The sequence below is a fragment of the Grammomys surdaster genome, unplaced genomic scaffold (assembly GCF_004785775.1).
Source record: "Grammomys surdaster isolate TR1022 unplaced genomic scaffold, NIH_TR_1.0 231, whole genome shotgun sequence".
NCBI classification, from domain to species: Eukaryota; Metazoa; Chordata; class Mammalia; order Rodentia; family Muridae; genus Grammomys; species Grammomys surdaster.
In genome coordinates, this window is record NW_021604676.1 from 2631868 (window position 1) to 2654864 (window position 22997).

Below are 22997 nucleotides of genomic sequence, written 5' to 3' on the forward strand. Positions count from 1 at the left end.
AGAGAGAACCCAGACCACCAGAGAGAACCCAGACCACCAGAGAGAACGCAGACCACCAGAGAGAACCCAGACCACCAGAGAGAATAGAACTCAGACCACCAGAGGAGAGAACCCAGACCACCAGAGGAGAGAACCCAGACCAGCAGAGAGAACCCAGACCACCAGAGAGAACCCAGACCACCAGAGGAGAGAACCCAGACCATCAGAGAGAACCCAGACCACCAGAGAGAACCCAGACCACCAGAGAGGCAGTGTCTTTAGGAGAAGGAATGACTAATATAGGATCATATCCTAGAACTAATGAGCTTCAGTAAATTCATCCTAAGAAATTATAATAATAAAAAATTTCTGAGGTAATTGAGATAAATCAGGCTTTTAATTCTCAACTAGAACAAACTTCGACATCCTTTAAAGAATGGGAACATACAGACTCTCTCACGATGTCTAACTAAATGAAGAAAAATGTGGCATAGTCATAACCAAATCAATAGAAATTAACTCAATGATGCCATACCTCACTGCATCAACCCTAAACTGTGAAAAACCACTGGTAAAGATTATTGAAAGCAGCCAGAGGAAAACAGATACACTACACCCAGTAAAAGAATGATTTGAGAGATGGCAGATTTCTTGTCTCACGAGGTGAAAAACAGATGACAAATGAATCGAATCTCTAAAATAATGAATTAAGTCAAACCAGCATTTCAATACTATAATATGCTTAGAATAAACACATTTACTTTGTACGAGTGAAAACTAAGATTCTTTAAATAAGGAAATATGAACTGTAACTTTAGGCACAGATAAGATTCTTGAGAATGTTGGGGATAGAAAGCTGGTCCAGTGGTTAAGAGAGCATATCATTCTTACAGAGAATACAGTTGAAGCATCTCTGTCAGGCTGCTCACAACATCTTGTAACTCTAGCTCCAAGTGATTCAATACTCTGGTCTTCATGGAACCTTTACTCATCACACACACACACACACACACACTCACACACACACACACACACACACACACACACACACACACACACCCAGAGAGAGAGAGAAAGAGAGAGAGAGAGAGAGAGAGAGAGAGAGAGAGAGAAGTAAAAGCAATAAATTTAAAATTTTAGTATATTTAATAAACATATTAGTATCACAAGAATGTCTACATACAATCCACAGATACATTATAACAGAAGATTAAGCAAGAAGATATTGAAATGAGAGATAAAATGAAGCCAAGTATGGTGACTGTCAACTCAGTATTGCACTAGTAATCCAAGCCAGAAAATGAATCAAAAGAAATAAAAGGCATAATGATTAAAATGGAAGTAATACAGGTTTATCTTTGGATAATATATATACAAAGTCTTCAAAGAAGGTCAATAAAATCAATGCAAGGAAGAATAAAAGTTGTACTGTAAAAATTATAAAGAATAATAAAAACAAAGATGTGAACAACGGAATCCGTATATCAATGTTAGGACTTAGAGAGCCCAAGGCTCTTAAGATAGCAAACTTCCTCGAGTTGACTTGTAGATCCAATATCAGAATCCAAATATTAAAAGGTTTTAAAGAGATGTAAATTGATGAATGGCTTTTATATGGCCTATGCAAATGTGAGCAATCTAGAAGCTTCAAAATAGCCTTGAAAAAGCTAGAATTTTCTTATCTATTTTCAGAATAAAAGTCACAATGATCAAGAGTGTACAGAAACAAAAAGAAATGAAAAAAGAAATGTATCAATGAGAGTCCCCTGATAGAACAGCATTAGTTCAAGGAGGAAAGAAACTTGCATGTGTCAAAGAAGCTCTTCTCAACAAATGATGGTGGCACAGCTGGACAAAACACAGAGAAAAAAATGCTTTTCAACACCCTCTACTGTGTGTGTATGTTGGAGACAGACTATAGTACTAAATGGAATGCTCAGACCATTATGCCTAGTAAACAAAACCACAAAATTGTCTTCAGGACTCAGAGCGGAATAACCTTTTTAAAAATAAATAATTGGATTTGATTAAAATGAAAAATTTCAAACCTAAGTTACCATTAAGTAAGTAAGTAGGAGGTTGGGGAGATGGCTTAATTGGTTAAATGTTTGCTACACATGGATGGGGCACTGAGTTTCATCTCCAGCACCTTTGTAACGAGCCAAGAGCAGCAGCATTTACTTCCAACCCCACACTAGGGAGGCAGAGACCAGCTGGCCAGACAGAATAGCAGAATAGTTGAACTCCAGGTTAAGCAAGGGATCCTTTCTCAAAATCAAAAAGGCAGAGAGCAATTGAGGAAGACAATAGAGGTTGACATTTGACCTCCACACACAACACATCTGCAAACACTCATTAATACAAATGCATGCACACATAAAGAAATAAAAGTAAAAGCAAAAACTATGTTAATTCTATAAGCATGTCCAACAATTATAGAAATAAGAATGGAACTGTTACTTCAAAAGCCACATGATTGACAAAAATAGGAGAAAGTATTCAATATTCAATGCAGGGGGAGTGCAAATTATAATTATATAGATTAGAATAGCAAATTTTAACCAGAATGACAGCATCAATGTTAGTTCCATGACTGGAACTCTTGCTGATTGTTAGCAGGACTATACTATGATTTTACTGGTTTTGGAACACTGTTTAGTACCTTCCCTCCAAATTAAATATGTACCTAGTAGAAATTCATTCAACTCAGGCATAATTCAAGAGATACAAATGGGCTATGCTTACAAAAAAGATTTCAACTAGAATGTGTATCAAAGATTTGTAGAGGAATTTTAATCTAGCAATATGACTGCTGTGGAAAGTGATCACATCCTAAGACCTTCTAGGCCTATGTGATTTGGACAGAATGCAGACACATCCTTAGTATATATCTTTAATTCATAAAATGAAGGTAAGGGTAGTTTGTAGAAGGAAGCAGCCATGTTTGAAAGTGATGCCTAATTGAGGGGCAAAGTGATGAATCAGAGAAAGATTTGACAGAATGAATCAGAGATACAACTACAATACATACAACTCTCATGAGAACAGCACAGCAAAGAAAGGCTACTTAAGAGCATCAAGAGAGAAAGGTATGTAGTTTAGTGTGTGTGTATGTGTGTGTGTGTGTGTGTGTGAGTGTGTATGTATGACAGTTTTTACCAAGGCAGTTTTGCAGAGACTGGTTACAGAGAGAACAAGCTAGATGCAGATGAAGACAGAAAGAACCAGAGAAAGAGAAGGAGCCAGAAGAGTAGAACATATTGCCAAAATTAGTATGATGCCAAGCAGAGCCATTCAGTCAGAAGCTAAGAGAAGCTGGATTGAATCACTCACCTGGGTAGATTAGATTGTGTGGAGGCTAGAAGCTTCCAGCCCTAGGCCTAGTGATAGAACAGAGAAAGAAAACACTCTGGGCTCAGTCCAAGTCTTGTATTGATACTTCTTGGGTACAACTCTCATCTTATCAGCATCTGAGGCAATAAAGGCAACATTTACATAGGTTAATTTTCCTGAGCTTCCAGTTTGATATGAGTACAGGTCTAGCAATGGGTTTATACAACTTTGATGTGTTTAATGTATTCACGAAATGAAACTGAGTAAGAGCCATCAAGAAAGAATCAATAGGCTTGAGTGTATGAACAGGACTACATTTCCAAACCCTGCTGAACAGAGTCAGATTCTGTCTTCACTGCTGTTTCCCTATTGTGATTGTTGTCATTTGTTCAAATTCATCAAATCTTATGATTAACAGGCTTGATTTTACCCCAAACCATCTGTCTTTAGATGCTATTTCATTAAGTATTGATTTAAACACGTCTGAGAGTATTTTTCAGATCTTGACCTTCTCCAAGTCATTTGCCTCATTAAGAAAAAGCCCTATTAAAAAGCTTTATGCAGCAGAGGATGGCCTTTACGGGCATCAGTGGGGGAAGAGACCCTTGGTCCTGTGAAGGCTTGATGCCCCAATGTAGGGGAATTCAAGGGTGGGTAGGTGGGGGTGGGTGGGTGGGTGGGTGAGCACCCTGATAGAAGCAGGGGGAGGGATGATGAGGTGGGGATTTCAGGAGGGACTAGGAAAAGGGATAACATTTGAAATGTAAATAAAGAAAATATCCAATAAAAAAGCTTAAGTATATGAATTTGAGCAATATATTCCTCAGTTCTTTCTACAATCCTGAAAGTAACAAACTTTGGCGTAGATAAATGCGCCAGCATGCACTTTATGTGTGTCTTACTTAAATGTAGGTGTCTCCTAGCATCTGGAAGTGCCTCACCGTAAGGCAAAGCAGACTTGCAGCTTGGCTATACCAAGGGAGCCTGCCTGTGTGTCCATATGTATGTAGGTGGTTGAGTTTGGAGTGTTTGTTGCTTTTCCTTTTTTTGTGTGAATCATATGAACAAAAGCTTCTGTTGGGTTGTTTTTCTACTCTTTCGAGTTTTCTCTGCTTAAATAGTCCATCACAACCACAGTTTAACTGAGGTGAAGAATTGTCTTAGTTAGGGTTATACCCCTGTGTACAGACACCATAACCAAGGCATCTCTTCTAAGGAATGTTTAATTGGGGCTGGCTTATGAATTCAGAGGTTCAGTCCATTATCATCAAGGCAGGAGGATGGCAACGAACAAGCAGGCATGGTGCAGGAGTAGCTGAGAGTTCTACATCTGAAGGCCCCTAGGAGAAGACTGGCTTCCAGGCAGCTAGGATGAGGGTTTTAAAGTCTATGCCCACAGTGACACACCTACTCCAATAAAGTCACACCTACTCCAACAAGGCCACACCTTCAAGTAGTGCCACTCCCTAGGCCAAGCATATTCAAACCACCACAAGAATATAATCAATTATTTAAAATATATTGTTCAAATATATTTTATGTTGATTTACATACTTTTTGTTAAAGTTTTTTTTTTCTTGAGATTTGGTGAAATTATAAAACACAACCACAATGAGAAGAGATATGGATTTTATTGTGGATGTGACTTAGGCACCCCATGACACTGTGATTTTAGAGAAGTTTCCCTAGGGTAATAATGGGACCAAAAGGATGTTTCAAAAGATATAAATGACTTGGAAAGGCTCCAGATCTGAGAAATACTCCCAGAAGTGTTTAAAACAATATTTAATGAAATAGCATTAAAAGACAGATGATTTTGAGTAAAGTCAAGCCCTTCCATGCTTCTGTCTTTCTTGCTTAATTAGTTGTGCTTTATGAAGGCATAAATGCTATTTTAAAACTTTAAGAAACTCAAGACTTTATCTAGCGGCTGGGAGAGTTTTCACCGTACACTGGGCAGTTTGTCAATGAAATCTACTTTACATTTATTTTTATTAATGTATATTTGATGAAGGTCAGGTGTTAAGTGCTTCTCAGCCTAGAAACTGTCAACTGGCAATTTACAAAGTCAGTAATCAAAGATGATGTTCTTGCTACTGATCCTGTCACATAACTCTATCAAATCCTAAGATTGCTGCTGGATGATCGACAGGGTTTACTTCCAAGTAAGTTTCTCTAGAGTGATGGAGAAAATTTTTCTTCATTAGATTTTACTTTTTAAGTAGACCTTTGTTCTTAAAAATATTTGCACACACATAAGTAAGCAATAAACATTTAAAATTGATGCAATGCTGTTTGGGTCACTCTTAGTACTCAGAGCAAACTCTGCTTTGTAAAAATGAGGTAACTGTGGCTTTTGAGATTATTCTGAACTGTGCCAGTTGATTTTTTAAAAATAGAGTCTTTATTAAAACAATGAATTTGCAGCCTTTAATTTATGGCATGGTATTTTTTTGAACTTTTGGTGGATACTACCTACGATTAAATTATTTGTTCATTTTTCGGATGTTTTAATTCTTTATGTATTTTCACTTCACTGACTTGCTAATTTATATTGCTTTATTTGGAGAAGTTAAGTCATGCAACTCATGCTTAGATATACATTTATATTGTCATAATTTCATTTGATATTTAAGAAAGAAGAAAGTCAATACTTCATTATGCCAAATCAAAACATATTGAAAACATACCCATGGTGGTATTGATTATATGCCTCTTTTTTCAAAGCTCTAAAGTAGGGCTGCTTAACTTCATCTCCTGCTCCAGCTTTATACCCAAATTGAAAAGTGTTTGTAACTCCTTCTTCTAAAGTGTTTCTGACAGAAAATTCCTTTCTTAGTCCCTTGCCATTGATGGGATTTTCAAGTGTTGCAAATTTCCTTTATCTGTTGCTTTCCCTCTGAACAAAATAAAAGCTATAATTGGCATTCTAGAAAGGAAAAAATGGGCTGGTGGAAACTGGACAGAATCCAAGCCTCAGACACAGAGAGAGAGAGAGATGGAAAAATAGAAGCATGTCTCCCATGAGCCCTAAACAATGTGGTTTAGTATGTAGACCAAAAATAGTGTCTATAGATTGAATTCTTGACAATACATGCTGTTCTCTCCCAGCTTCAGTGTGAACACTCTACACACAATAGGTGGTCAGTCAACATGAATTAAATTATCTAATTATTTGGCATTTGAGTTATTCTCAAGTTGATGTGCAGAGTGGAAGATGTGCTAGCTTTACACTGCTAAGCTTTTCACAGGCACACTGGAAATCAAAGAGATTCTGTCCACTCACTCACCCTGGCCATTTGTTCTATCCACAACATCCAATTGTCTTTAAGTTCATAAGGAACTTTTAGGCATTACTTTTTCTTTGTTCTGAATTTGATCAAAGTTTGAGACAGGGTCTTGGCTTCCATAAAACTGTGAAAAGTATTTCTAAAAATGAGATTCTCTTTCACCCATTAAATATATTGTGTAAGACGACATTATAAGTGTTTTGCATAATATCTCATGAATGTCACTTATGATTTTTATAGCTGTTTTTAATATTTTTATAATTCTCTGAATGTTTTTGGTTATCTCAATAAACATGCTTCATTGAGATCCCATGATTGAGCATGGGTTTCCAACAAGGGAAAATGTTACAGCATCTACCGCTGGTTTGCTCTCTGGTTCTGGTGAAGCTAATTTGCCAGGAAATTATCGAAAAAGTTTTGTGATTTTTATATATTCATGTAAGGATGCACTTTCATCTTATGTAATATTTGGCAATATGGTTGAATATCCAATTTTAGTATAAAAGCATTTTGATCTTTTTATCCCTGCCAATGCATTTGTCTTTCATTTTGATTTCTAGAAGCTTGTGGAATCTTTTGTTTGCCTCCGGGCTCCTAAATTTTCAAACTGTGTGTCCTGTAGGATAAGCATGCAATGGACATATTTATGTATGAAATTAATTCTTTCAAATCAATAATTTGAATTATTTTCTTTTTATCTTCTTCCCCATTATTCATTGCAGAGACATTACTATCTGGGTGAATTTGGAACCCCATTTCCCCTGTCATTTAATCACCCTTTCCCATTTTCTTCTTTTGTGACTATTTCTTTCCCCTTTTATGCAACAGAGGTTTTTTTTCCTCATACAATGTGATCTCAATACGCTTCTACCTCCCTCAATTCCTCTCAGTTCTCCCCCGTTTCCTTCCCCATTTAGATCCGCTCTGTTTTATTTCTTTTACTGAAAATTTTCTGTGTTTCTAACTGCATTTGATAGTCATTATATTCTTCTTTACTTCCAAGAGATTAATTTTGCCCTCTCTCCCTCCCTCTTGCCCTCCTTTCTACCCTTCATCTCCTCTCCTGTCCCTCCAGCCCTTCCCTTTCCTCCTCTACACTTCCTCCCCTCCCTCCCTCCCTCTTTCCCTCCCTCCCTTTCTCCCTCCCTCCCTCCTTCCCTCCCTCCCTCCCTCCCTTTCTCCCATCCTCCCTCCCTTTCTCCCTCCCTCCCTCCCTTTCTCCCTCCTTCCCTCCCTCCCCCCTCCCTCCCTCTTTCCATCTCTTCCCTCTCCCCCTCTTCCTTCATCTCCTACTCTCATTTCCTTATTTGTGGTATGGATACAACAGGCTTTCTTAACACATGAAATATACTCATCAATTCTGCTACTGAACTCAAGTGTCTGTAATAATACATATACAATAGTTGGATTAATATTAAATAACATAAGGAATATGTGTAACTCCAACAATGACAGTGTCAGAAAATGTATTTTCTGATAATATGGAGTTGGATCAGAAATTCAAGAAGTTATTAAGTTTGAATATATAGGGAGACCAGGCACAGATGAACTTTGTATTTTCTGGTTAACCTTAAATCCCAGCATAGGAGTGCCTGGGAATGTGTAACCAGATCAGCCAGTGAGGCTCCCTTGGCCCTCTTTACAGTGTAATTTCATTTGATAAGAACATTTGAAATGTAAATAAAGAAAATATCCAATTAAAAATAAACTGAAAAAAAAGATGTAAGGCAAATGCATGGGTTTTTTTGTTTTGTTTTTTTCTTTCTGATTCTGACACCTGGTGTATTTTTACTAAACTGTTCTGAAGTTGGTCTCAAATTAGAGAGATATCTTTTAATATTGATGCAGTGATTCATCTCACTCATAATTTTTAAAAAATGTGCTATGAGGAGCTGTCACCTGTGTCACATATTATGTACCCCAGCTCCCATTTTTAAATATAAGGACTGAAACAATAAATGCTCACTCTCAACTTAATACAAGTGGAAATAGTTAACCAAGTAAGTCACAAAACTGTACGTTTTTGGCATTTTACTTTTATTTCCCCCTTTTTATTGAAAATAGATTGTTTTCTTATATATTATATACCAATCATAGTCCCCCTGTTCTCCACCCACCTTCTATCTCCTCCGGATCCGTTACCTTCTGTCTCTGATTGAAAAAGAACAGGCAGGCCTTTAAGAGAAAGCAACCAAATATGACAAAATAAAATATAATAAGATAAAACAAAAATCATCATATCGAGGCTGGACAAGGCAACCGACAAAAGGAAAAGAGCCCCAAGAGCAGGCATATGAATCAGAACCCAGTTGTTCATACACTCAGGAGTTCCATAAAAACACTAGGCAGAAAGCTGTAATACATATGCAGAGGGTCTGGTGAAGACCCATGTAGGCTCTGTGCTTCTTGTTTCAGTCTCTGTGAGTTCATATGAGCTTTGCCCTCTTGATACTGAGGGCCTTGTTCTGGTTTCCTCTGTTCTCTCTTGCTCCCATACTCTTCTGCCTTCTCTTCATGTGGTTTCCTGAGCTCTAAGGGGAAGGATTTGATAGAGACATCCCATTTAGAGCTGTTTGAGAAAAATCCCACATTTTTAATAAACAAACTTTTTGATAATTTAAAAGGAAGTTTAAAAGGTATAATCATGAAAAATTTGAATATATCATGCATATACCATGAAAAAATTAACAGGTGTTTTATATGTATATAAAGGACAGTTGATGAGAGCATAAGGCATAGATTATTTTCAAAATATCTTATCATCTATAAACTATTCTGCAAATTATTTAGAATTTTATTAATTATTCTAACATAAAAGAAACACATTCTTTCAATTAGCTTTTCTTTCTATCCAAATGTAATAAAATCATAAGGAATCATAATGATTCTACCAGGTTAGAATTTATTATTAAGTAACACCATAGTGTTAAACTGAATACATATACATACACACACACACACACACACACACACACACGGATTCTATCTAAGCTATCATTGTTTATTTGAAAATTTCCCCAAAAAGAAAGGGGAAGGGGATGAATATATTTGGAATAATGCTATTTTCTGAGGCATGAACCAGTTGAATTTAGCGAAGGTGATTGAAAAGCTCTGTCTGAATTCACCACTGTTACATGAAAGGATATCTCAATTCCAGACCACACACGTGCATAGAACAGTCACTGTGAGTCAAGGGTTGAAGTAGGAGCTGAAGGTATACAAGTGGGGCTGTCAGAAGTGCTGTGCAGCTTTACAGTCTCCGGGGTATGAGTTAGGGCACGTATGTACTACCAGCTGCATCCACTAGTGACGTTTGCCTAAACAGAAGTAATAAGTGGGTACTCCTACATTTGAAGGCATTCATTCCTAATATCCTCTTACAGTGTACATATCTTGTGGATTGTTTAATTTAATTTTACATGTGTAAGTATTTTTTTCTTGCATGTATGAGCAACCATATATGCGGCTGGTGCCCACAGAAGCCTGAGGAGGTGTCAGAGCCCCAGGACCTGGAGTTACTACAGATGGTTGTGAGTCATCTTGTCTGCTGAGCTGTCTCCCCAGCCCTCACTCCTACAGTTTTTTTCCTTATTTTAGAATGCATACAAACAAGTCATTTGGTCTTTATTGCCACTTAAGTTCAATAAGACACTCAGATTGATAAGCCTATAGTTTCCTGAAAGAAAATTGGAAATAAATGGATAAGAAAACTGGATTTATTTTCAGTTTGGCCAAGCCCAGAAGAGGGAAACCTAGTTTTTCTGTCTTTTCCGTAGACCAGTGGTAATCAACCTTCCAAACACTGCAACCCTTTTAATACAGTTTCTCATGTTCTACTGATCCCCAGCAGTAAAATTACTTTGTTGCTACTTTGTAACTAATTTTGCTACTGTTATGAGTTGTAATGTAAATATCTGATATGCAGGCTATCTAATATATGACCCCCCCAAAGGGGTTGTGACCCATGGGTTGAGAACCACTGTTGCAGAAGTTTAACAGTTTTATAGAGAAGATGAGACACAAGACAAACATGTAAGTATCATAACTATAAAATCTTTTCCTCTAAGGCTAGCTAGTTCTTCTTCTAGCTTACACCAGGGATCCATTCACTCTCTCCCACAGCAATGGTATACTGAGGGGAATTTTCATTCTTTGAGATCCTTTGGTTTACTTATACACTATCCAAAAGTAGGATACACATAAATCTCTTTAGAATATCTTTCCCATGACAGGGATGTTATGCCGTGAACTTTGGATGTCAGTGAGAATAGTCACATTTCTCTGTGCCGACTTCACTGAAAACACAAGAGTATACTTTAAAGAAATATCAGCCTGAATTGTAAGTTGAGCTTGAGTAAACTTCATGAGTGTTATCAGACATATTTAACTGTTGAAGCAGTGAATTTGAGAATGGCATTTGTTTGTTTGCTTACCTAAAAAAAAACAACCAAAAAACTGTACTCTTTAGCTATAGAAACTGTCTTACACTTACTTCCTTTATCCCCTATAGAGAGATTATGAACACATCTAATAGCCTTGTTAACTATTTGTTTTTTCAAGGATTCTTTCCATGAGGTGTGAGTAGAATGTTCCTATTTTTTTTCCTAAGTAAGTACTTTATATAGTAAAAGTGCCGTGTGGAAAGTCTATTATAGACACAAGTGTGCAAAGCCTAAGCACTGACAGAGTCGCAGTGCACAGCTTCACTTGCACATTATGTGTGAGATGACTAGCACCTCATCTCTCAGCTGTAAGCAGAGGAAGCAAGAGTGGAGTTCAGGACTGAGAAAGGACTGTCTGGGAGAACGGAATTTTACGGCTAACTTGTCACAGTAGCACGGTCCCTACTGGGTCTTGTGACTCATGACCCTTGTAACCAAGCATGAATACTAAGTCAGATACTTCTCCATCACTCACCCATACGATGCTCCCACTCTGTCTTTACGATCAGATTATTAGAGAAACCACAGAGTGGTTTTAGGGGAAAACTCACTGAACCTTTTATCTGTGTTTGTCAGACAATCACAAACATTCACTATGGATAAACTCCTATCCTACTATTTTCGAGATGTAAAGCAGCATTTTTTGTTCTGAAAGACTTTGCTATAAGCCATGTCAGTTTTGGTTGGTTAAAAATGGAATGTTGTGACAAAGAAGTAGCAAAGAAGTAATTTCAGGCAGGACTCTAAATATTAGGCTTTAGACATGAAAATGACTTTAGACTAGGACAGGGAAGTAGGCTCAGATACTTTGGTCATCTATAAAAGCTCTTAGAAACAGTGATCACGGGAGTGTTCAGGTAACTGGGTTTAATGCCTTATTTTTTTCTTTATTTGTGCTTATTGTCTTGCTTGTTCCTTGACTATTTGTGTCTATTTTATTGCTAGATCCTCAACCTAGAACTGACCTTAATATGTGCATGTAATTAAAATGGTACAAAAGCAAAAAGAAGGAGGGGGATAGGATGGGGGTTCTTTGGAGGGGAAATGGAGAAAGGTGATGAGATCTGTATTGTAAATAAATAAAATATCCAAAAAAATTGGAATGTTGTATTTTAAAACTTCTCAAGGTCATTCTGTGAAATTCAGTGGAACCATATTGATGATCTCAAGAGCCAGGCAATTTATGAAAGGATCCAGTTTTTCCATCAGAGAGACTATGAGAACTAAACTCTATAAACATTTATTAAAAGGTGCCTATGAGAAAGCTGTGCCTTTGTGCTGTTCTCAAATAGTTTTTACATATTGACACCACAGTCCTCTGCTTAGAGTAAATATAGTCATTTATTATCAGGAAATCATTTTATCATATAAAATTTGCTAATAAAGTCAATTTTTTATTATTCAACATTAATTTTAATATTAGTATTGATATGAGTATTTAATCCATAAATATGAATATTTGTCTTTAATCTCTAATTAACAATTATCTTTATAAAATGTTCACAATATAAGAGGAAAATATTTTTCATACAGTAGACTACATTTAAAAATCGTAAAATGAGTATCCTTTAGGGAGTTAGTAAGTTTCAGTGGACTGATATTTCTGGACAACACTCTGTAGGCCCCCTTGTAACCATGAAGTATTGAGAGAGGGTGCCTAGTAAATATTATTGCTTTATGTCTACTAGCATAGAATTCTAGTCTGAAATTTCTTTAACGGTACAATAACAAAATTAAAAAGAAACACAGCCACATTGTTATTTTTCTTAGTCAACAAAACTTTATTCTACATAAAGAAACCAAGATTCGGATAGTTAACTTTTATTGACCATTTACTATTGGTGTAAATTAAGAAACATATCAAGATAGTAGAAATGTAGAGAATACATATAAGTCTCTTAAGCATTTTATACACATGATAAGTATAAAGCAAACAACATAATGCAAGAAGAAAGAGGTTTTTTTTTGTGAGAACTCGCCCTCCATCCTTCTCTCTCTCCCTCCACCCCTTTCTCCCTCCCTCTTTCCTCTCTCCCTCCATCATTTCCTTCCCCCTTCCATCCCTTTCTTCCTCCCTCCATCCCTTCCTCCCTTCTTTCTCTTCCCTCTCTTCCTCTTCTATCTCTATCTTCCCATTTCTTTCTACTATATATGAAAAAGTAGCATGTTATCTTTATGACAACACTTTGAAAAGACCATGCTTTAAAAAAATTTTATTGGATAGTTTATTTACATTTCAGATATAATCTCCTTCCCCCCACCCCAGGAAATCCCTATCCTATTGCCCCTCCTCCTGCTGCTATTAGGATATGCCCCAACCCACCTTCCTACTCCCACCCCCACCCACTATTTCTCCGACACTGGGTCGTCCAGCCTTCACTGGACCAAGGACTTCCTCACTCACCTATGTCTGACACTGTCATCCTTCCCTACATATACAACTGGAGCCATGGGTCCCTCCCTACGTGCTCCCAGACTGGTGGTTTAGACCCTGAGAGCCCTGGTTGGTTGGTACTGTTGCTCTCCTCATGGGGCTGCAAACGCTTTCAGCTCCTTCAGTCTTCTCTTTCATTCCTCCATTAGGAACTCCAGAATCAGTTCAACGGTTAGCTATGAGCATCCGCCTCTGTATATGTCAGGCTCTGGCAGATCTCTAAGGATACAGCTATATCAGGCTCTTGTCAGCATGCACTTCCTGGCATCCACATCAGCGTCTACCTTTGGTGACTGCACAAGGGATGGATACCCAGGTGGAGCAGTCTCTGGACGGCCCCTCCTTCAGTTTCTGTCACATGGTTTATCTCCATATTTGCTCTTATCAGAATTTTGTTATCCCTTCTAAGAAGGGCCAAAGCACTCACACTTTGGTCTTCCTTCTTCATGAGCTTCATGTGGTCTGTGAGTTGTATCTTGGATATTGCCAGCTTTTGGGCTAATATCGAATTATCAGTGAGTGAATACCATGTGTGTTTTTTTGTGATTGGGTTATCTCACTCAGGATGATATTTTCTAGTTCCATCCACTTACCTAAGAATTTCTGGAATTCATTGTTTTTAATAGCTGAGTAATATTCCATTGTGTAAATGTATCACATTTTCTGTATCCATTCCTTTGTTGAAGGACATCTGGGTTCTTTCCAGCTTCCGGCTATTATAAATAAGGCTGCTATGAACATAGTGGAACATATGTCCTTGTTTTATATTGGAGCATGTTCTGAGTATATGCCCAGGAGTGATATAGCTGGGTCCTCAGGTAATGCTATGACCAATTTTCTGAGGAACTGTCAGACTGATTTCCAAAGTGGTTGTACCAGCTTGCAATCCCACCAACAATGGAGGAGTGTTCCTCTTTCTCCACATCCTCTCTAGCATCTGCTATCACCTGAGTTTTTGATCTTAGCCATTCTGACTGGTGTGAGGTGGGATCTCAGTGTTGTTTTGATTTGCGTCTCCCTGATGACTAAGGATATTGAACATTTCTTTAGGTGCTTTTTGGCCATTTGAGTTTCTTCAGTTGAGAATTCTTTGTTTAGCTATGTACTCCATTTTTTAATAGGGTTATTTGGTTGTCTGGAGTCTAATTTCTTGAGTTCTTTGCATATATTGTATATTAGCCCTCTATCGGATGTAGGATTGTAAAGATCTTTTCCCAATCTGTTGGTTGCCATTTTGTCCTACTGACAGTGTCCTTTGCCTTACAGAAACTTTGCAATTTTATGAAGTCCCATTTGTCAATTCTTGATCTTAGAGCATAAGCCATTGGTGTTCTGTTCAGGAACTTTTCCCCTGTGACTAGGTATTCAAGGGTCTTGCCCACTTTTTCTTCTATTAGTTTCAGTGTATCTGGTTTTATGTGAAGGTTCTTTATCCACTTGGCCTTGAGCTTTGTACAAGAAGATAAGAATGGATTGATTTCCAATCTTCTACGTGCTGACCTCCAGTTAAACCAGCACCATTTGTTGAAAATGCTGTCCTTTTTCCACTGGACTGTTATAGCTCCTTTGTCAAAGATCAAGAGACCATAGGAGTGTGGGTTCATTTCTGGATCTTCTATTCCATTGATCTTCCTGCTTGTCTCTGTACCAATACCATGCAGTTTTGTTTTTTTTTTTAAATCGCTATTGCCCTGTAGTACAGCTTGAGGTCAGGGATGGTGATTCACCCAGAAATTCTTTTATTGTTGAGAATAGTTTTTGCTATCCTGGGTTTTTTGTTATTCCAAATGAATTTGAGAATTTCTCTTTCTAACTCTGTGAAGAATTGAGTTGGTATTTTAATGGGGATTGCATTGAATCTGTAGATTGCTTTTGGCAAGATGGCCATTTTTACTATATTAATCATGCCAATCCACGAGCATGGGAGATCTTCCCATTTTCTGAGATCTTCTTTGATTTCTTTCTTCAGAGACTTGAAGTTGTTGTCATACAGGTCTTTCACTTGCTTGGTTAGACCCACACCAAGGTATTTCATATTATTTGCGACTATTGTGAAGAGTGTCATTTCCCTAATTTCTTTTTCAGCCTGTTTATCTTTCATGTAGAGCAAGGCTACTGATTTGTTTGAGTTGATTTTATATCCAGCCATTTTGCTGAAGTTGTTTATCAGGTTTAGGAGTTCTCTGGTGGAAGTTCTGGGGTCACTTAAGTATACTATTATATCATCTGCAAACAGTGATATTTTGACTTCTTCCTTTCCTATTTGTATCCCTTTTACTTCCTTTTGTTGCCTAATTGCTCTGGCTAGGACTTCCAGTACTATATTGAATAGGTAGGGTGAGAGTGGACAGCCTTGTCTAGTCCCTGATTTTAGTGGGAATGCTTCAAGTTTCTCTCCATTTAGTTTGATGTTGGCTACTGGTTTGCTGTATATTGCTTTTACTATGTTTAGGTATGGGCCTTGAATTCCTAATCTTTCCAAGACTTTTATCATGAAGGGATGTTGAATTTTGTCAAATGTTTTCTCAGCATCTAGTGAGATGATCACGTGGTTTTTTCTTTTAGTTTGTTTATATAGTGTATTATGTTGATGGATTTCCGTATATTGAACTATCCCTGCCTTCCTGGGATAAAGCCTACTTGATCATGATGGATGATCATTTTGATGTGTTCTTGGATTCGGTTTGCTAGAATTTTATTAACTATTTTTGCATTGATATTCATAAGGGAGATTGGTCTGAAGTTCTCTTTCTTTGTTGAGTCTTTGTGAGGTTTAAGTATGAGCGTGATTGTGGCTTCATAGAATGAACTGGGTAGTATTCTTTCTGTTTCTATTTTGAGGGATAGTTTGAAGAGAATTGGTATTAGGTCTTCCTTGAAGGTCTGATAGAATTCGACACTAAAACCATCTGGTCCTGGGCTTTTGTTGGTGGGGAGGCTTTTAATGACTGCTGCTCTTTCGTAGGGGTTATGGGACTGTTTAGATGGTTTATCTGCTCCTGATTTAACTTTGGTACCTGGTATCTGTCTAGGAAGTTGTCCATTTCATCCAGATTTTACAGTTTTGTTGAGTATAGGCTTTTGTAGTAGGATCTGATGATTTTTTGAATTTCTTCAGTTTCTGTTTTTATGTCTCCCTGTTCAATTCTGTTTTTATTAATCTCAATACTGTCTCTGTGCCCTCCGGTTAATCTGGCTAATGGTTTATCTATCTTGTTGATTTTCTCAAAGAACCAGCTCCTGGTTTTGTTGATATTTTGTATAATTCTTTTTGTTTCTACTTGGTTGATTTCAGCCCTGAGTTTGATTACTTCCTGCTGTCTACTCCTCCTGGGTGTATTTGCTTCTTTTTGTTCTAGAGCTTTCAGGTGTGCTGTCAAGTTGTTAGTGTATGCTCTCTCTTGTTTCCTTTTGTAGGCATTAGAGCTATGAGTTTTTCTCTTAGCACTGTTTTCATGGAGTCCCACAAGTTTTAGTATGATGTGTCCTCATTTTCATTAAATTCTAAAAAGTCTTTAATTTCTTTCTTTATTTCTTCCTTGACCACGTCATCATTGAGTAGAGCTTTGTTCGGTTTCCCTGTGTATGTGAGCTTTCCAATATTTTTGTCATTATTGAAGATCAGCCTTAGTCCATGGTGATCTGATAGGATGCAAGGGATTATTTCAATCTTTTTGTATCTGTTGAGGCCTGTTTTGTGACCAATTATATGGTCTGTTTTGGAGAAGGTACCATGAGGTCCTAAGAAAAAGGTATATTCTTTTGCTTTAGGATGAAATGTTCTATAGATATCTGTTAAATCCATTTGGTTCATAACTTCTGTTAATTTCATTGTGTCTCTGTTTGGTTTCTGTTTCCATGTTCTGTCCATTGCTGAGAGTGGGGGGTTGAAATCCCCTGCTATTATTGTGTAAGGTGCAATGTGTGCTTTGAATTTTAGTAAAGTTTCTTTTATGTATGTGGACACTCTTGCATTTGGCACATAGATATTCAGAATTGAGAGTTCATTTCATTGAGTTTTTTCCTTTAGATTTTTCTTTTGATAAGTATGGAGTGTCCTTTCTTATCTTTTTTTATTACTTTTGGTCGAAAGTCAATTTTATTTGATATTAGAATGGCTACTCCATCTTGTTTCTTGGAACTATTTGCTTGGAAAATTGATTTCCATCCTTTTACTCTGAGATAGTGTCTGTCTTTGTCACTGAGGTGTTTTTTCTGTATGCAGCAAAGTTCTGGGGCCTGTTTATGTATCCTGTCTGACAGTCTACTTCTTTTTATTGAGGAATTGAGTTCATAGATGTTAAGATATATTAACAGAGATGCTATGAGAGGAAAAATGATTTTTTCTTCCTGTTATTTTTGTTATTAGAGGTGGAATTATGTTTGTGAGGCTATCTTCTTTTGGGATTGTTTGAAGATTACTCTCTTGCCCTTTCTAGGTTGTAGTTTCCCTCCTTGTGTTAAAATTTTCCATCTATTATCCTTTGTAGTATTGGATTTGTAGGAAGATATTGTGTAAATTTGGTTTTGTTTTGCCATGGAATATTTTGATTTCTCCATCTATGGTAATTGAGAGTTTTGCTGGGTGTAGTAGTCTGGGCTGTCATTTGTATTCTCTTAGGGTCTGTATGGTATCAGTCCAGGATTTTCTGGCTTTTATAGTCTCTGGCAAGAAGTCTGGTGTAATTCTTATAGGTCTGCCTTTATATGTTACTTGACCTTTTTTCTCTTGCTGCTTTTGATATTTTTTCTTTGTTTTGTGTGTTTGATGTTTTGATTATTATGTGACAGGATGAATTTATTTTCTAGTCTAGTCTATTTGGAATTCTGTAGGCTTCTTGTATGTTCATAGACATCTCTTTCTTTATGTTAGGGAAATTTTCGTCTATAATTTTGTTGACAATGTTTACTGACCCTTTAAGTTGGAAGTCTTCACTCTCATCTATATCTATTATCCATAGGTTTGGACTTCTCATTGTGTCCCGGATTTCCTGGATGTTTTGGGTTAGGAACATTTTGCATTTTGTAGTTTCTTTGACAGTCGTGTCAATGTTTTCCATGGTATCTTCTGCACATGAGATTCTCTCTTCTATCTCTTGTATTCTGTTGGTGATGCTTGCGTCTATGACTCCTCATTTCTTTCCTAGGTTTTCTATCTCCAGGGTAAGAAATTCTTTCTTTTATCTCTTGTATTCTGTTGGTGATGCTTGTGTCTACGACTATTCATTTCTTTCCTAGGTTCTCTATCTCCAGGGTAGTCTCCATTTGAGATTTCTTTATTGTTTCTACTTCCATTTTTAGATCCTGGATTGTTTTGTTTAATTCCTTCACCTGTTTGGTTGTGTTTTCTTCCAATTCTTTAAGGGATTTTTGTGTTTCCTCTTTAAGGGCTTCTACCTGTTTAACCTGTGTTCTCCTGTACTTCTTTAAGGGAGTTATCTATGTCCCTCTTAAAGTCCTCTATCATCATCATAAGAAGTGACTTTAATTCTGCACCCTGCTTTTACAGTGTGATGTGGTGTCCAGGGCTTGCTATGGTGGGAGAACTGAGTTCTGATGATGACAAATAACTTTGGTTTCTGTTGCTTATGTTCTTGCATTTGCCTTTCGCCATCTGGTTAACTCTAGTGCTACCTGCACTCACTATCTCACTGTCTCTGACTAGAGCCTGTCTTTCCAGTTATCTTGCTTGTGCTAGAACTCCTTGGAGTCCAGATATCTCTGTGATCCTGAGTTCCTGAGTGGAAGAACTGCTGGGACTCAGGCCACCTTTGGGATCCTGAAATTCTGCTGGTCTGTGTGCAGTGGTTCCTTCTCTGCTCTGAGTGCAGTGGTTCCTCTAGGATGGCTCAGGATAAGGTGTCTTCATGAGAGCAGAGCAGCTAGGTGTCTGCCCCAGCCAAAAGGACCATTTGAGGGGTGGAGAGGGGCTGGTATTCTGGAGGGGTGGGGCTTGTGTCGCTGATGGGTCCTGAGCGCCCCAGGCTCCCAGTTGTAGCTCTGTGGTGTAGGGTAGTGGGAGAGAAAAGACCATTCTTCTTGATCATTCTGGGCTCTTTTCTGATTCTCCTGTCTCCTTAACTATTAAGATTTGGTTTAGAACATGTCAGGAGTGATTATAACTGAATACATACATTGCACACAATAGCTATTTTAGGATAAGCAAGATGAGTGAGGAGCATGAGAAAGAGGAAGTAGTGGAATGGGGTCAGGACTTAACCTGAATCTGTCAGCTCAGATGGGACTTGCTGGGAGGCACTGGCATAGTTCAGTTGAGTGAAAATAGAACCATGGAACAATAGCAGTGGGCAAAAGTCCTCTGTGATAATGAGAAAGGAAGAGAAGAACAAGACCACTTTATAACTATATCTAAGCACAGATTAAGGATGAGAGCTCTGACCATATCTCAAAATGACTATGCATCACATCCCATTGTAGATTATAGTACTTAATATTGTTTCCTTACCAACTGTAGCTTTATTGTGTCTCTCTAATTACCACATCAAATGGTAAAATCACCTGTTCTTCTAGAAGGGAATTAGTAATTGAATTGAGCCAAGTCACTTACATATGTAGTGTCAGCTTCAGGAGGCTAAGCCAGAATCTTCATGAACTTGAGGACAGCCTTGTTTATATTGCCCAGACAGCACCAACAAAACCAACCAAACAACATTCTGGAATCTTGTCCCAAGTCATTTGTCATACAACCATGAGTTCCTTCTAATATTCCTGTTCCTACATCATCTACCCATTACATATATTTAAAAAAGTCAATAAACCCAACTTTGTTCACATAAAAATGTTTCCAGGATTTTGCTGTGACATGGGAATTGATGCAAAGAGGAGGAAAAGGCTAAATGCATAGAAGGAGAAGGGTGATAAATATGATGTGAGCATGTAGAAGTGTTGGCCTTGGAAAATTTTAGGAGTCAGAATTTGTCATCATAATTAGATGTAACTGTATGGACAGAAAGGGATGGCTTTCATATATAATTCCTGTACTCAGGAGCCTTGTGCAGGAAGATCACAAGTTTCTGGGTAGTCACGTCAAAAACTCAAAAACTAAGCAAACAATAACACAAAAACTTTAGGAGGCTTGATGCAAAGAATATCAAATAAGGAATTGTAAGACCTAGAGACTATTCTTTGTTTTGTAATTAACTAACATTTTAGTATTGAGGAAGTTCATATTTTACCTAAATTACGGGAAGAAAATGAAGATGCTACCTTGTTGGTTCACACAGAGAGAAGAAGCAAAATTTGAATCATATTCATTTTACTAAACCAATCACCAGTTTATTTATTGCTTTCATTGTTTATGATTAATTATTGAGACAATAATAGATGTTTATAGCCTATCATTAAAGTATTCTAAATTACCATGGAGCACAGCCACTGCCAACCCTTTTCTTTCTTAAGATTAACCACTTGTGCTTCTAAATTGTTAACAGTTTTAAAGCAAATTATTACATAAATATTAGACCATTAATTAAATGTGACTTTTCAAAATTAAATGTAAATTTTCAAATTTATCTAAATTTGTAGGGATTATCTCTTGTGCATTCTGTGGAATCAATAAAAAGCTAATGGCCTATTAGCAAAGGACAGGAAGTAGAAGGTGGGAGTTCCTGTAGAGAGATTGGAATTCTGGGAGATAGTCAGAGGTGGGAGATTTGCCCTGGACTCAAAGGAAGTTGGATTGGTTATAAGTTACAAGCTAGGCTGGGAATGAGCCAAAGCTTATAGTCTAGGCATTTATGGGTGTATGTAGAAGAGCCCAAGGGTACATGTAGTCATGAGCATTTAAGAATATAAACATTAGGAAATATGAATACCAACTGAGAGTGTGCTTTGCAACATTTAAGGAGACAATTAATACTTGGAGTCACACACCACAGTGGTGCTAAGAAGCTTCAAGGGCTCTATAATCTGAAGTTTGCCTCACCTCTGGAATGATTGTCCATTCAGATAAATGATTCATTCATTCACTAACACACAGGTCTTTACAGGGCCCAGTTTATACTTCTCAGTGGACCAAGGAAGAGATTCTGAAAAGTCATACAGGTTAGCGTTCACATAGCAGCTTTACACTTTCTCCTCAATACTTACAACATCTGGCCATCCTCTTGAAGAGTGTTGTCTGGGTCTTACAGCTATCCATGATTTTTCTGTCTTCTCAGGTGTAGCTCATGAGTATGAGATTAAGACAGACTGTTCAAGGATGCATTTTTCTAAAACTTCAGATACATTATTAATAAACTGTTATCTCTTGCCAATCAATCACCTTCAGTCATCAGTTATTAAAGACATAGGAATATTTAGAGCATGGCACATTTTTTTTTCCAGTTTCATTAGTGTTGAAATCATTAGGCAAGATACCTGTTTTGAGAATACATTTATCTCAACAATAAATGTCTTTGGCATGTGTGTTTTGAGGAGAAGCACCTTTGTATTTATTTCAGAATTCTGACAATTTACAGTTTTAAGCTACAGTATGGTCTGAACCTTAATCCTAGCACTTAAGAGGCAGAGGCCAGGGAGAGCTCTGAGCTGAGGTCAACCTGGTCTACACAGTGAGCCCTGTCTCAAAAGAGTGGTAGCAGCAGTGAGATTTGTAAAGATGGCTCAGTAATTAAGAAAACTAATTGCTCTTACAAGACTGGGTTTGGTTCTTACACACGATGGCTCACAATCACCCATAACTTTAATTCCAGGAGATCCAGTCCTTTCTTTTGTCCTCTGCTGGCACCAGGCATGTACATGATACATATGAACACATGCACATAAAACATTCATACACATACAATAAAATAAATAAGTGTAAAAAATAATTTAAAGCAGTCTTGTACTATAAGCTCATTTTATCATGGAGTATGAATCTATTGATTTGTATTTTACCTCTATACACTTTTATATCATCACGTTTAAATGTTTGGCTTTAGAGCCAGATATAATAAGGAATTATGTATGTTGATGTACTAATGTAGTTAAGCTTTCTGTTGCATTTCCAAGATTTGAGGTCTGGAATTTCATGTAGATAAAAGTGTCTGGAGCATATATAAAAGCTAGAAGCTGAATAATTCTGATTCTGACTTATGTGTATGATTCTGATTTGACAGGTTATGTTTTATCACATTTTTGATAGATTTGTGTGTGTGTGCTCATTAAATCAAATCATTAGAATTTTTAAAAGATCCATTGACCATCATGAGCTCAAATAAATAATTCTATGTTGATGGATTTATTAGTAATTCGTCATGCCACCGTGTACAATTGTCTACATAGCCTTGTCCATTGGAACACACAGAATGCTCAGTCATACACCGTACCAGGGTCTTTTTTCCAATTTGAAACATGTCTGTGACACAAATGGTAGGTAAGAGGAGACAAATGTGTCACAAAGTAGAGCCAATATGTGACTGCTAGACAAATGCTGCCTGCTAAATTTTGACATATATCATCAGATACAATCATTTATAAGGGCTCAGTGCTCTTTTCCAATAAAATGATCATAGGGGA

The 22997-nt window shown here is 37.3% G+C and overlaps 1 protein-coding gene across 1 annotated transcript in view; it reads left to right on the top strand.

Moving 5' to 3' along the window:
- Bmp5 (bone morphogenetic protein 5) overlaps window positions 1–22997 on the top strand; it is a 140701-nt gene that overhangs the window by 28290 nt on the left and 89414 nt on the right. The gene's annotated exons all lie outside the window — the stretch shown is intronic.